The sequence below is a fragment of the Styela clava genome, chromosome 2 (genome assembly GCF_964204865.1).
Source record: "Styela clava chromosome 2, kaStyClav1.hap1.2, whole genome shotgun sequence".
Lineage (NCBI taxonomy): Eukaryota > Metazoa > Chordata > Ascidiacea > Stolidobranchia > Styelidae > Styela > Styela clava.
The window spans coordinates 27529429-27544428 of NC_135251.1; the positions used below are offsets into that span (position 1 = coordinate 27529429).

The 15000-nt window shown below is 40.4% G+C and overlaps 2 long non-coding RNA genes, 1 other non-coding gene and 1 pseudogene across 3 annotated transcripts in view; 1 reads left to right on the plus strand and 3 right to left on the minus strand.

Moving 5' to 3' along the window:
* LOC144420152 (5.8S ribosomal RNA) overlaps window positions 1-52 on the minus strand; it is a 154-nt gene extending 102 nt beyond the window's left edge. The window contains exon 1 of the ribosomal RNA XR_013474511.1: window positions 1-52. This exon is cut by the window's left edge and continues 102 nt beyond it. This is a non-coding gene — a ribosomal RNA (5.8S ribosomal RNA).
* A 32-nt stretch (window positions 53-84) lies between these two features.
* On the plus strand, window positions 85-3679 carry LOC144418215 (uncharacterized). Its single transcript, XR_013473432.1, has 3 exons — window positions 85-1078; window positions 1614-1685; window positions 1774-3679. It is a non-coding gene; the product is annotated as an uncharacterized LOC144418215 (long non-coding RNA).
* Window positions 3680-3762: 83 nt separating this feature from the next.
* LOC144418204 (uncharacterized) lies at window positions 3763-5188 on the minus strand. Its single transcript, XR_013473431.1, has 2 exons — window positions 4269-5188; window positions 3763-4013 (listed from the first exon to the last, which is right to left on the minus strand). It is a non-coding gene; the product is annotated as an uncharacterized LOC144418204 (long non-coding RNA).
* Window positions 5189-6086: 898 nt separating this feature from the next.
* LOC144420335 (small subunit ribosomal RNA) lies at window positions 6087-7295 on the minus strand (annotated as a pseudogene).
* Between the last annotated feature and the right edge of the window lie 7705 nt (window positions 7296-15000).

Genomic DNA, 15000 nt, shown 5'->3' on the forward strand with positions numbered 1-15000 from the left:
TTGGCTGCGTCCTTCATCGACTCGCGAGCCGAGTGATCCACCGTTAACTCTTTGAACTCTGACGGCTCTGAGCGAAGTTACTCGCTCACCCTGAAGGTTCGCGGCGCGGTATTGGTAGAACAATAAAATAAGTCTAAATACTGGCTATTTGACACGCTTATAACTTTTTACCAATTATAGGTGGCACGTTGTGTGACATTTCAATCGAAAGGAAATTTTATCGTGCATTCAGAATGTATTTTCCATATTGAAATACATTTTGTCAAAATTAATAAAATTGACTCTAATCTAACAGTCATTTTTCTGCATGTATGTGAGTTTTGGCTTGAAATTTTGTTAGTTTGGTGCAAAATATACTGCCAATATTTGATGTTCATGAAGAGTTTTTTATAAGCTTTTTGTTGATATTCGAATTACTATTGTGGCTGCCATATAACCAATTTTATATTTAAATATTTAATTGTGTATCATTGTGTCGGGTGAACAACTTCGATAAGCGGCCATGACGCACTGATTACGCAGCTACGCAAAAGCCGATCACGTGACTACCGTCATGAAGATGTTGATAAGTACGTTCGAAACATATTGCGTGGCAAAATGCGCAAGATAACTTTCACGACGACGTTCTCAGCGAGACATCGGTCGCCGAGTTTCGATATGATATTAACCCTGTATGGATTGAAGTACCGAAGTCGAGTAATGCGTGCAGTAATAGCGAAGTGAAGGGAAGTTAATATCGTCATATAAAATTTCACGTGGAAAATGTTTTATTCGCCCATAAGTATTTGTTCAAATATCAACCAAAATAAGTATTTGCCTGCTCTGCAGATCAAAATATCTGATTGTACGAATGTTAGGCGAAGCAATGACATTAAACAACATGATGCGCAACTCCGGCATTTTTGTCCGAAGATCGTATTCGATAGCACGCTCCAATGCACATACTTGACGAGACGAAAACGAGCGGATGTGTGCTGCTTTCAAGGCGTAGCACGAATGGTGTTCGTGCCTGCTTTGACAGTTGTTGTCGATTTTAATGATATTTTTGAAAGTTGGGGTAAAAAGAAATCGGTAAAAGGTAAGGTGAATACTATTGTTGTATATCACACCCGGGCATCGCACTGTTAAGTACATGTGGGAAAGCCAGCCTTTGTCAAATACTACGAAGTTATTAATTCAGTACGGTACGTAGTTGCCCATTTGCCGAAATTACATATTTACTTACCCGTTATGGTTTCAAATAGTTCATGCACCTCCAGTTAGATTTTTTTAATCAGTGAGGATATATACTCATTGTTGATTGCTGCTCATTGTAACATACTATTACGCATTCACTTTTATTTGCGTATTGAATCAAAGTGTTAACAAGTTCACCTAACATTTCACTCATACCGGTCTATATTGTATAGTCTGATTTCTCAAGTATTTGGAGCCACGAATGCTTGTAATTTTCTGACTAAACCCTTTTATTAGTTGGTTTATATACCAAATTCAGTAAAATATTTTTTGAATAAAACATGAGATATTGGATTTATTAGCTTTTCCATTCTGAATCATATAGACTGCTTTATTTATTCTTAACGAAAATTAATAAATCTCCTCTCTTTCTTCAGATGTGAAAGTTATGGACAAGCCTGTCTAAGCATTGTGAGACTCTTGCAGCACAAGAGGCAATAGCAGAAATAGTAAGTATATCAATCAAGAAATTAAGCCGACATAAAGCAAAACTTTCAACTATTCGTCTAATCTCAATTTCCTATTATTTATTCACAGGACAACTATAGCAGACGGGGAGATATCAGAAGTCTGGCGACATATCAGTGACAGTGTGATTCCAAGAAATATAATGCAATTGAAAATAGACATTTGACCCTCCGGTAGAGTTGTGTATGGCCCCCACATCCTGCAGGGCTTGAGGAAAATAACTAAAAATTCCAAAGCGTAAGATTGCTTAAGCGGTCTTATTTGTAAAAAGGCACAAAACACGCCAGACATACCTAAAACAGCTTTGGAAATGAGGATTACGGGTACCTCACTGCACCTGTGTTATATTTGGTTCATCAACTTTTGGTAGTACTATAGAAGGAATTCCGGAAGGGGTATAATCATCATTCATGATAAAATACTATCATATACTTTTTGAACAACTTCAATCTAGACCAGGGATCTCAAACTCGCGGCCCCAGAGAACTTCCAGTGCGGCCCTCGATTAACAATAATTGTAATAGTATTTTGGAAGTTTTTTTTTTATCTAAATGTAATAGATTTTTCAAACCTTCTAAAGTGAAATTGATTATTCACACAGAAAACAATTTACTGAAAGTAGTTTTGGAATATTTATTTTTTTTGTCCACATTTTGACCCAATTAAGAATACACATCAAGCTAGCAAAAGAATACTTGAATAAAACACTTGAGTAATTAAATTAAACGCAAAGTACATGAAGAAGGTGGCATTTTCGAAGAAAATGGGAGTTGTAACATTTCTGCTCTTCACAAAATTCTGAAGCACATTGTTTAATTTGTCATATTTCCATCAATACAATCAAAAAACACAATAAGCTCAGCAGTCAATATGACAAATTCGAAGACCAACTTCGGACAGAAAATTTCCATGTGTTTGTATATTAATATAATTATACAACGACTTAGTTACTAAAAATCAATATCAATAATAATTCAAGCAATCCTATGCCACGCAATGTAGTGCGAAATGTGTTGTCGAAAAAATCTGTCATTTGTTTTTTTACTGATCTATACATGAAATGATAAAAGTAACTTTTTTGCATTAGTGGAATTAATTAAACATTCGTAAAGATCCAGATAAACCCATGATCATGTGGCCTCGTTAGTTAGAGTTGGTACTATAAAATCATTTCAGACTGGCCTTAGTATGCTGGTGACACAAAAAAGATGCCAAACGCCAGGACAAATGTAATTATTAAAACATTGAGTTTATACTGTAGTATTTTTGTTAATTTTAGGTTCATATATTTAGATTAAGTTATTTTTAGTGTATGTATTATTCTTTCCTTATTCAAAGCTTGTTCAAAAATGATTTTGATGGTTGTACATAGAATTTTACGATTTTTTATAATAAATACTGTAACTTGCAAATGTTGCAATAATAGTGGAATGCAAATATTAATATGTAGTTGCATTTGAAATTGAAGAAATTAATAAAACTTAATCCAACTGTTTAGTTGCATCACAATATATGTCACAAACTAAAACTATCTTAAAAATATCTTTTAAGTATACATAATCAAAAACTGTTTGCGGCTCTTTTTACAATTTTCAAAATGCAATGCGGCTCTCGAAAACATGAGTTTGACACCACTGATCTATTCTAGACGATTCAAGCATTGCTTTGGGCGATTATATCACTTCAATTAAATTGAAATAATCTCGCTATATTAAATACAAAATCGTTTCTATCATAAAGGTAAACCAATTCAGCCACTCGAAATATATTGGCCTTCACGAAGCAATGGAGGCAAAATTGAAAGTTCATGAGCTATGAACATTTGTCTTTTTCTTTGTCTTGAACTTTCCATACTCCACAGCCCCTATTAATTTTTTTTAATTTTAATTACCATGTGATGGTCATACATATCTTTAACTTGTATTTTCTGTCATGATGTATTATCTCAATGTGCCAAACTATTAATTAGTGTGCATATTTTGCTTCCAGATGACATAAATGTATTGTCATGTTTATTACCTCAGCTTGGAGTATTGACAAGAAAAAGGTGCCAGTAAATTAGGTAAAAAAATTTTCAACTCATTGTTATAATCAGAATTCACAATCAATAGGAATTATAAACAGCCAACAATCAGTGAGAATTATATGCGAAATCCCTCAGAATAAATTTGTCTAAAATCGGAGGAAGGCAAAAAATATAGGTAGTTTCCATCCACACAAGCATTTCAAGGAGACTTGCTCGAGCCAAACTAAATGAGCATCGTCAGGTGATCGGTAAGGCTGCAAGTTGAATTCAGCCCTGCAACCTCCTGCATAGAAGATAATATTAATTAGTGGGCTATGAGCTAAATTCCTAAATTTAAACAAACCTCTATGATGCATTATGTACCAGCAATGTTACCTACGATTAACTGAATATGTAATATGTCTAATAAATTCACCTACAAAAGCAAGTTCGATAGGTGCAAACTTTGTGTTATGGAATTGTATCGCAGCACAGTTTCGTATGACACCCTCTTTAAATGAAATTTCAATGATTAAGCGCAAACATTAAAATTACTAACTTTGAACTTTGTCATTATCTGCAAAATGTTCCACACAAATCTTTCCGCTATCGCGTTTGTAATCTTCTCTGATAAAAAAAAACGTCTATGATGTCCAGAATTGCTCTTTACAGCTTGCCTGTTATTCCAGCTTTCCAAGTAAGCAAAACTTCTTAGATATAGAGATTATTTTGTTTCGTTACAGGCGCAAAATGGCAGGTACTACACGTAAAAAAGACGCCGAGTAGCAAAAGCGAGCGGAAAACGGACGCGAAAGGCGACGAGAAATATGTGCATTGGAGCGTATCATGAAATACAATGTTTTGCCTGTAGTCTTATGGAGTGACGTCAGAGTTGCCTATCATGTTGTTTAATGTCATTGGGCGAAGCAAGTGGATGGATCAATATCTGAAAGCACTAATAATGCAGAAAGAGCAACTCTTATTCTAACAAGATCATATGCGTCGCCAGAACTAGATACCCCACCGCAAAACGCCAGTTCTAATAATAGATGCGTCGTATGCAGCAAAATTTACATTATTGCCAAAAAACCAATCCAGCTGCTAAAGACAAAGCGTTGCTGAAACGATGCGAGACAGTATATAAGTATAAATACTGTAATGAGTACCTATGTATAGGTAACGAAACCAACAACCATTGGTATAACTGGCACAACAAAGTGCAATATTGGATTTAGTCTGCATAATATTTTCATGTTCTTCATTGTTCCGGGCACAACAAAGTGCAATATTCAATTTAAAAATTTTAGCAAGCAGTCTTTTATGTACATACATTTTTCATGGTCTTTATTGTTCCGTTATTTGCTAATAAAATCACAATATTGTTCATATTGCGTATACGTAACCACAACTTAATGGGGCTTGCGCGGGCAGTCAAAGTCAAAGCGTAGTGCGAATTTTGAATGCGTAGCATCGGGTTAATTAATTACTTCCTGTGGACATTTAAATAATAACATCTAAACGTAACGTTATTGCGGATATCGTCACGTTTAGTTGCATTTGCGTAATATACGTAAAGTTGTGCGTGACGAGACGTTGCCTCTCTTCAATGAGAACATCAATTTGACGCAGCGTCGCTGTTAAATCTACAGATAATCTAATATATTTGGCCATAAAATTTGAATGGATCATCGTAAAATCGTTTTGGATACGTATATAAAAAGCTATTCAAATTCTCTACATATATTGCCGATTGAATATGTGGCTATTTAGGCAAGAAGTCGAAATTCTTTATATTAAATATTTGTTATCATACAATAACTTCATACGCACTTTCAAATTGCCAATTTTACTGAAACATCGTATATTAGAGCACCGATATTTACAACATAATTAGTCCCAATAACAAGCTTTCATGCAATATAAAATTTATTTAAATACTCTTTGTGGTTCTTGAGATAAGAGATCATAAAGTTGATTCCCTCCGACACGAAAAACAAGCCGGTAAACCGGCTTGCCGGGGCACAGAGCGTACTCAAACAAGCCGGTAAACCGGCTTGCCGGGTTCAAGCGGTTAAGAGTCGTCCTCGACGTTTCGCCCGGCGCCAAAGCGCGCGGACGTCACACTGTGGGATCGACTACAAAACCACCACCGACAACAACTGCACAAAAACACCAACAAACGGCGCCGAGCGACCGCCGGGCTGGGCCGGCGGCACATCGAGCGCGGTGCCCAGAAGCCACCATCGCAATCGGCTGCCTTGCTATGCCAACGTGTTACGCGTGTCGCACGGGGCGGAACCCCGATTGACGGCCGCCCTCTCGGCGGCACCCAAAGACAATTAAATGCGCGGTCGGCGGGGCCTACCACCACTTTCGGTAATGATCCTTCCGCAGGTTCACCCACGGAAACCTTGTTACGACTTTTAATTCCTCTAAATGATCAAGTTTGATCGTCTTCTCGACACGCCGACGCGGCCGTTGCCAGCCGCGACGGGGCCGATCCAAGGATCTCACTAAACCATTCAATCGGTAGTAGCGACAGGCGGTGTGTACAAAGGGCAGGGACGTAATCAACGCAAGTTGATGACTTGCGCTTACTGGGAATTCCTCGTTCAAGGGAAACAATTGCAAGTCCCTATCCCAATCACGAATGAGGTTCAACGGGTTACCCGGACCTTTCGGCCTAGGTTAGACACTCGCTGCTTCACTCAGTGTAGCGCGCGTGCGGCCCCGGACATCTAAGGGCATCGCAGACCTGTTATTGCTCTATCTCGTGTGGCTAAACGCCACCAGTCCCTCTAAGAAGTTAGACGCCGACCGAGAAGGTCGCGTAACTATTTAGCATGCCAGAGTCTCGTTCGTTATCGGAATTAACCAGACAAATCGCTCCACCAACTAAGAACGGCCATGCACCACCATCCACAGAATCAAGAAAGAGCTCTCAATCTGTCAATCCTACCTGTGTCCGGGCCGGGTGAGTTTCCCCGTGTTGAGTCAAATTAAGCCGCAGGCTCCACTCCTGGTGGTGCCCTTCCGTCAATTCCTTTAAGTTTCAGCTTTGCAACCATACTTCCCCCGGAACCCAAAGACTTTGGTTTCCCGGAAGCTGCCGGAAAGGTCGTCATGGTAACGCCTCCCGATCGCTAGTTGGCATCGTTTATAGTCAGAACTAGGACGGTATCTGATCGTCTTCGAACCTCTGACTTTCGCTCTTGATTAAAGAAAACATTCTTGGCGAATGCTTTCGCAGTAGTTCGTCTTCCGCCGATCCAAGAATTTCACCTCTAACGGCAGAGTACGGACGCCCCCGTCTGTCCCTCTTAATCATTACCTCGTGCTCCGAAAACCAACAAAATAGAACCGACGTCCTATTCCATTATTCCATGCAACACTATGCAGGCGAAAAGCCTGCTTTGAACACTCTAATTTTTTCAAAGTAAACTTATCGGCCACCGCCGACACTCAGTCAAGAGCACCGACGGAGAACCGAAGGTGAGGCGGACGCAACCAGTGACACGCCTTGCGACGGACCGGCGGCGCTCGCCCAAAATCCAACTACGAGCTTCGACATTGCTACAAAATTGTCGCAATGTCGATATTTCCGAAGTCGCAATGTCGAAATTTCAATCAGGAAGGTTAGAATTTTCGACAATGCGACCTATTTGGTTTGAAAAATCGACATTGCGACCAAATTGTCGCAATGTCGATAATTCCGAAGTCGCAATTGCAAAATTTCAATCAGGAAAGTTAGAATTTTCGACAATGCGACCTATTTGGTTTGAAAAATCGACATTGCGACCAAATTGTCGCAATGTCGATAATTCCGAAGTCGCAATTCCGAAGTCGCAATGTCGAAATTTCAATCAGGAAAGTTAGAATTTTCGACAATGCGACCTATTTGGTTTGAAAAATCGACATTGCGACCAAATTGTCGCAATGTCGATAATTCCGAAGTCGCAATTCCGAAGTCGCAATGTCGAAATTTCAATCAGGAAAGTTAGAATTTTCGACAATGCGACCTATTTTATTATGAATAATCGACATTGCGACAATTCCGAAGTCGCAATGTCGATAATCCGAAGTCTCAAGTTACATGTATTTGCAATTTTGTTTTTCCTTCATGGCCGCCATTTTGTTTTAGTCGCGGCGCAGGATATACTAAGCAATTTTGGCTGTTTTTTTATTATTTTTTTATGGGTTTTAATGTACAAGTTGAAACAGCACCATTAAATAGTCACATTAAGTATGTGGTTATAACTTGCAATAATACAACCGTCATCGACATTGCGACACGTTTTCCCATAACAATTGCTGGGGGTAAATTCTGGCCAAATCGACATGGCGGCAGACAGTGTGACCGACCCTGTTGAAAGTAGTAAATTCGTGTTTTCCTAATAACTTTTGAATACTGAACTAATTTTAAAAATTTCAACGGATTTCAAATCGAATTCGAATAACACTACTAAAATTCGAAGGAAAAATTCTAATTCTCGAATTTTCAAATTGTCCGATTTTCCATCGAAGCGTTTGAAAGACCAGAATTTGGTTAGCGCGCAACGCAACGCCAAGGTTTATTGAATTTATTTCTTGTTGTGCGACGTTTATTGAATTAAAATCTTTTTGTGCGACGTTTTTCTATCGCAGCGTGAAGTACACGCGTGAAATGTAAGCGATATTTCATAACTTCCAAATGTCATATATCGTTCATTCTTTTATTATGTTAGGAAATGAGCTATTCTTCCAAACAAGACAATAACAAACATTTCAGACCTCATGGTTTGGTTAGCGCGCAACATACAAGTAGTAAATACGTGTTATCGCTTGATCCGGAATTGCAAGAAATATCGAATGCATGTTTAAATATCGAAATTCAGGGAATAATTTCTGAGATATTAGCGAAAACGTGTTCAGTGTGAGTTACGTTTAGAAATGCCATCTTTGTGTCTCATGTTACATGTAGTGTTGGGAAACGGTTAGAAACCGTCATCGACATTGCGACGCGTTTTCCCATAAGAGTTGCTGGGGGTAAATTCTGGCCAAATCGACATTGCGACAGACAGAGCGACGTCGCAATGTCGATGCTAATAATAAGTAGATTAGAGCAATGTCGGTTAGCGTTGTCGAATGTTTTGTCCAACCTTTGCAAGGTAAGACAATTGGATTAGGTTAGAAAATTCAACAGTGCGACTTTTTGGAAATTTTCCGAATACGGCCGAGTAAGCTATTTTTTGATTCGGAATTGCAAGAAATATCGAATGCATGTTTGAATATTGAAATTCATGGAATAATTCGCGAGATATCAGCAGAAACGTTTCTGTATGTGTCATGTTTAGAAATGCCATCTTTGTGACTCTATGTTACAAGTAGTAAATTCGTGTTTTCCTAATACCTTTTAAAAAACTGAACTAATTTTAAAAATTTTAACGGTTTTCGATTTGAATTCAAATAACACACCTAAAATTCGAAGGAAAAATTTTAATACTCGAACTGTCAAATTTTCCATCAAAGCGTTTGAAAGACCAAAATTTAGTTAGCGCGCAACGCCGAGGTTTATTGAATTATTTTCTTCTGGTGCGACGTTTTTCTATCGCAGCAGGAAGTACACGCGTGAAATGCAAGCGATATTTTATAACTTCCAAATGTCATCTAATATGATTATCTTTCAAACCATGATAATTATAAGACTCTTCGCATAGTACTAGCTGAAATATGGGTGGTGCGTAAAAAATGGCGACTAATTTTGAAACATTCGAAGAATAATATCTCATTACCTATGCATTAGAGAAAAATAAAATTCAATCAGTCAACGCTATGGTATGATAATTATCATATGTTGAAGCAATGACATTAAACATTTAATGTCATTGGTTGAAGCAACTTTTTTGTGGTATTTGACCTTTGACCCCACGGCCGGGTAAGCTATCGTTGGATTCGGAATTGCAAGAAAAATCGCATGCATGTTTAAATATTGAAATTCATGGAATAATAACCGAGATATTTGCAAAAACGTTTCAGTATGGAAATGCCATCTTTGTGACTCTATGTTACAAGTAGTAAATTCGTGTTTTACTAATAACTTTTAAAATACTGAACTAATTTTAAAAATTTCAACGGAATTTGATACGAATTCGAATAACACTCCTAAAATTCAAAGAAAAATTTTTAATAATCCAACTGCCAAATTGTCGATTTTTCCATCCAAGTGTTTGAAAGACTAGAATTTGGTTAGCGCGCAACGCCAAGGTTTATTGAATTATTTTCTTGTTGTGCGACGTTTGTCTATCGCAGCGGGAAGTATACGCGTGAAATGCAAGCGATTCCATAACTTCCAAAGGTCACATAACGTTCATTCTTATATTGCTGATTAGGAAATGAGCTATGCTTCCAAACAAGACCATAACAAACATTTCAGACCTCATGGTTTGGTTAGCGCGCAACATACAAGTAGTAAATTCGTGTTTTCCTAATAACTTTTAAAATACTGAATTAATTTTAAAAATTTCAACGGATTTCGATTTGAATTCGAATAACTTAAATTCACCCTACAGGAGGACCAGTAATTACTCTTGGGTTCATTATCGTTGTACTAGGATAAAATAATTTCAAAGATATATGAAATTAACAACACGTATTACTAGCAATGAACATAAACATCAATATTCAAATAATTTTTAACTAGTATTTATCAAATTTCATTCTAAAATTACGATGTAGTTACATGTATTCGCCATTTTGTTTTTCCTTCATGGCCGCCATTTTGTTTTTACCTCATGGCCGCCATTTTGTTTTAGATGCGGCGATTGGTATTATGAGTTATATTAGGAATTTTTTGGTAGTTTCTTTTATTATTTTTTTATGGGTTTTAATGTACAAGTTGAAACAGCACCATTAAATATTCACATTAAGTATGTGGTTTTAACTTCCAATAATACAATTAATAAAAAATAATAAGATTCACGACTCAATGTATTATAAGTGCATGAGAAGGCTTCAATTCTTTCCTTAGGATTTTCTCTGTTACGAAGGGCACCGACTTATCGTATGACTAAGTCAAACGTCCGGTTAATACACTAATTGCAAATTCAAACTTACTTGGATGCTAATAACAAGTAGATTAGAGCAATGTCGGTTAGCGTTGCCGAAATTTCGGTCCAACCTTTGCAAGGTAACGCAATTGGGTTAGGTCAGAAAATTCAACAGTGCGACTTTTTGGAAATTTTCCGAATACGGCCGAGTAAGCTATTGTTTGATTCGGAATTGCAAGAAATATCGAATACATGTTTAAATATTGACTATTCGCATAGTACTAGCTGAAATATGGATGGAGCGTAAAAAATCGCGACTAATTTTCAAACATTCGAAGAATAATATCTCATTTACTACACAACGTAAAATGAAAAAAAATTGATTGGGTAACCCATCAGTATGATATTTATCCACTATTGAAGCAACTTTTACCTAACCTTTGAACTTTGACCCCAAAATGCAAAAAATAAACTACATGTAATAGAACATTTTTTGAGAAGGTATTAATGTAACTAATCCAAAACACTTCTTACTTTACTTTTTGAATATTCGATGAATTTTTAAAGGTTCGAATTTTTGAACGAATAATTTTGTTTTGCTAATAACTTTCGAACTACTGAACCAATTTCAAAAACTCAACTATATCTGAGGTGGCATTAACGAGACCTTTCATTTGATACGAGTTGCGCCAAGTTTAACGTCAAATCAAAAGTTTCATTTTGGCATATCCTCTCCAAAACGAGGTAACATAATTTACTTCGCATAAGGGAATATATTTGAATTTCGGAAAAGGAATATTTTTTCCTTTACCCCATTCTTAAAAATTTTGATATCTACGAAAGGAGGGGCTTTTTACGAACCTATAGACCGCAATTTGATCACTCATGGAGTCATTTTTCAAAAGTTATAGCCTTTTTAAGACAGAGTTTATCGCGATAGCGTTAGGGTTTGAGGTTTCCTACTAATAACTTTTTTTAAGGAAATGCAAAAACAGCAATATTTGGATCATATATTGGCATCAACATTTTGCATTCATGGGCATATTACACATGTCGATATCTCAAGTTGTTCAAAAGTTATACGCAAAAATGTGAAATTTTTAGACAAGAAAAATCGACATTGCTACCGAAAAAACCAAATTGTCGCAATGTCGATAATTCCGAAGTCGCAATTCCTAAGTCGCAATGTCGAAATTTCAATCAGGAAAGTTAGAATTTTCGACAATGCGACCTATTTGGTTTGAAAAATCGGCATTGCGACCAAATTGTCGCAATGTCGATAATTCCGAAGTCGCAATTCCGAAGTCGCAATGTCGAAATTTCAATCAGGAAAGTTAGAATTTTCGACAATGCGACCTATTTGGTTTGAAAAATCGACATTGCGACCAAATTGTCGCAATGTCGATAATCCCGAAGTCGCAATTCCGAAGTCGCAATGTCGAAATTTCAATCAGGAAAGTTAGAATTTTCGACAATGCGACCTATTTGGGTTGAAAAATCGACATTGCGACCAAATTGTCGCAATGTCGATAATTCCGAAGTCGCAATGTCGAAATTTCCGACAAATTCGGGATCTGGTAACCCTAAAATTGTCGCAATGTCGAAAAAAAAAACATAGTCTCTAACCCCTTGTCGGAGAACATCGACACTGCGACTGGGTTCTGTGTAGGGTTAGGTTAGTATGCTTGCACGTTTGTACTTTAACTTTTTTCGGCTCGTCTTCTTTCGACGCCGATGCCGGCGACGCAGCACTCTCTCGCCCGCCAGCCACCGAGAAAAGGGTGCGCTCCGACCGGCCCCGCACCGCTCTTTCATGGCTCATTCGAGTTTACTGTCTTTCGCTCTGACATGCCTTACCTAGGGTTAGGTTAGTATGCTTGCACGTTTGTACTTTAACTTTTTTTGGCTCGGCTTCTTTCGACGCCGATGCCGGCGACGCAGCACTCTCTCGCCCGCCAGCCACCGAGAAAAGGGTGCGCTCCGACCGGCCCCGCACCGCTCTTTCTTGGCTCATTCGAAATTACTGTCTTTCGCTCTGACATGCCTTACCTAGGGTTAGGTTAGTATGCTTGCACGTTTGTACTTTAACTTTTTTCGGCTCGGCTTCTTTCGACGCCGATGCCGGCGACGCAGCACTCTCTCGCCCGCCAGCCACCGAGAAAAGGGTGCGCTCCGACCGGCCCCGCACCGCTCTTTCTTGGCTCATTCGAAATTACTGTCTTTCGCTCTGACATGCCTTACCTAGGGTTAGGCTAGTATGCTTGCACGTTTGTACTTTAACTTTTTTCGGCTCGGCTTCTTTCGACGCTGATGCCGGCGACGCAGCACTCTCTCGCCCGCCAGCCACCGAGAAAAGGGTGCGCTCCGACCGGCCCCGCACCGCTCTTTCTTGGCTCATTCGAAATTACTGTCTTTCGCTCTGACATGCCTTACCTAGGGTTAGGTTAGTATGCTTGCACGTTTGTACTTTAACTTTTTTCGGCTCGGCTTCTTTCGACGCCGATGCCGGCGACGCAGCACTCTCTCGCCCGCCAGCCACCGAGAAAAGGGTGCGCTCCGACCGGCCCCGCACCGCTCTTTCTTGGCTCATTCGAAATTACTGTCTTTCGCTCTGACATGCCTTACCTAGGGTTAGGTTAGTATGCTTGCACGTTTGTACTTTAACTTTTTTTGGCTCGGCTTCTTTCGACGCCGATGCCGGCGACGCAGCACTCTCTCGCCCGCCAGCCACCGAGAAAAGGGTGCGCTCCGACCGGCCCCGCACCGCTCTTTCTTGGCTCATTCGAAATTACTGTCTTTCGCTCTGACATGCCTTACCTAGGGTTAGGTTAGTATGCTTGCACGTTTGTACTTTAACTTTTTTCGGCTCGGCTTCTTTCGACGCCGATGCCGGCGACGCAGCACTCTCTCGCCCGCCAGCCACCGAGAAAAGGGTGCGCTCCGACCGGCCCCGCACCGCTCTTTCTTGGCTCATTCGAAATTACTGTCTTTCGCTCTGACATGCCTTACCTAGGGTTAGGTTAGTATGCTTGCACGTTTGTACTTTAACTTTTTTCGGCTCGGCTTTTTTCGACGCCGATGCCGGCGACGCAGCACTCTCTCGCCCGCCAGCCACCGAGAAAAGGGTGCGCTCCGACCGGCCCCGCACCGCTCTTTCTTGGCTCATTCGAAATTACTGTCTTTCGCTCTGACATGCCTTACCTAGGGTTAGGTTAGTATGCTTGCACGTTTGTACTTTAACTTTTTTCGGCTCGGCTTCTTTCGACGCCGATGCCGGCGACGCAGCACTCTCTCGCCCGCCAGCCACCGAGAAAAGGGTGCGCTCCGACCGGCCCCGCACCGCTCTTTCTTGGCTCATTCGAAATTACTGTCTTTCGCTCTGACATGCCTTACCTAGGGTTAGGTTAGTATGCTTGCACGTTTGTACTTTAACTTTTTTTGGCTCGGCTTCTTTCGACGCCGATGCCGGCGACGCAGCACTCTCTCGCCCGCCAGCCACCGAGAAAAGGGTGCGCTCCGACCGGCCCCGCACCGCTCTTTCTTGGCTCATTCGAAATTACTGTCTTTCGCTCTGACATGCCTTACCTAGGGTTAGGTTAGTATGCTTGCACGTTTGTACTTTAACTTTTTTCGGCTCGGCTTCTTTCGACGCCGATGCCGGCGACGCAGCACTCTCTCGCCCGCCAGCCACCGAGAAAAGGGTGCGCTCCGACCGGCCCCGCACCGCTCTTTCATGGCTCATTCGAGTTTACTGTCTTTCGCTCTGACATGCCTTACCTAGGGTTAGGTTAGTATGCTTGCACGTTTGTACTTTAACTTTTTTTGGCTCGGCTTCTTTCGACGCCGATGCCGGCGACGCAGCACTCTCTCGCCCGCCAGCCACCGAGAAAAGGGTGCGCTCCGACCGGCCCCGCACCGCTCTTTCTTGGCTCATTCGAAATTACTGTCTTTCGCTCTGACATGCCTTACCTAGGGTTAGGTTAGTATGCTTGCACGTTTGTACTTTAACTTTTTTCGGCTCGGCTTCTTTCGACGCCGATGCCGGCGACGCAGCACTCTCTCGCCCGCCAGCCACCGAGAAAAGGGTGCGCTCCGACCGGCCCCGCACCGCTCTTTCTTGGCTCATTCGAAATTACTGTCTTTCGCTCTGACATGCCTTACCTAGGGTTAGGTTAGTATGCTTGCACGTTTGTACTTTAACTTTTTTCGGCTCGGCTTCTTTCGACGCCGATGCCGGCGACGCAGCACTCTCTCGCCCGCCAGCCA